This window comes from Sinocyclocheilus anshuiensis, unplaced genomic scaffold, assembly GCF_001515605.1.
Source record: "Sinocyclocheilus anshuiensis isolate Anshui unplaced genomic scaffold, SAMN03320099.WGS_v1.1 scaffold582, whole genome shotgun sequence".
NCBI lineage: Eukaryota > Metazoa > Chordata > Actinopteri > Cypriniformes > Cyprinidae > Sinocyclocheilus > Sinocyclocheilus anshuiensis.
This window is the reverse complement of record NW_015547659.1, coordinates 258,413-259,110: the sequence shown is the minus strand read 5'-3', so window position 1 is coordinate 259,110 and position 698 is coordinate 258,413. Positions and strand designations below refer to the sequence as shown.

At 29.4% G+C, this 698-nt stretch overlaps 1 protein-coding gene across 2 annotated transcripts in view; it reads right to left on the bottom strand.

Moving 5' to 3' along the window:
• Positions 1-698, bottom strand: part of LOC107702220 (zinc transporter ZIP14-like) — a 39,450-nt gene that overhangs the window by 17,998 nt on the left and 20,754 nt on the right. The window lies entirely within an intron of this gene.

Below are 698 nucleotides of genomic sequence, written 5' to 3'. Positions count from 1 at the left end.
TGCCCTCTGCCAGAAAGTTGTCAATGGGAAGAAGGTTTACCTTCCAACATGACAATGACCCAAAGCACACAGCAAAACTGAGCACAGAGTTGGTGTTATATCTTTCATTTGGATGTTATAAGTTGCACTGAGTAACTACAGCTAGATAAAGCAAAAATATCCATCTTCATTTCATGCTACAAAACAACAAAATGTGATTATTTTAAAGGGGGGTGATTCTTTTATTTTCCCACTATACATCCAGGGTTGCTATGCTCCTGTTAACAATACCTATGCTCTTTAAGTGTAAAAATGTCTGATTCCACCTGGGCATATTCAAGGGTCCTTTTTTAAGCAATCCAAGTTGCAAACAGCTTAAGATTTAGTCAAAATTTAAAAGTACTGCTCTAAAATAAAATAAAATCAAACAAAACAAAATAAACATAGAAAACTCTGGGCCTATTTATGGCTGTTTTTAAATAAATCTGGCAAAAGGCTAAAGATTCAGTCATCATTTACAAAATTGTCAGCTCTATAAAATGTATAAATTAATATGAAATAAAATAAAATATTTATATAAAAATAAAAAATAATAAATAAATATAAAATAAATGAAAATAATGGGTCTATTAATGAGTTTTTTTTAGCAATCAATGTTGCAAATGGCTTACGATTTGGTTATCATTAAAAAAAAAAAAAAAAAAAGAGCACAACAAAAA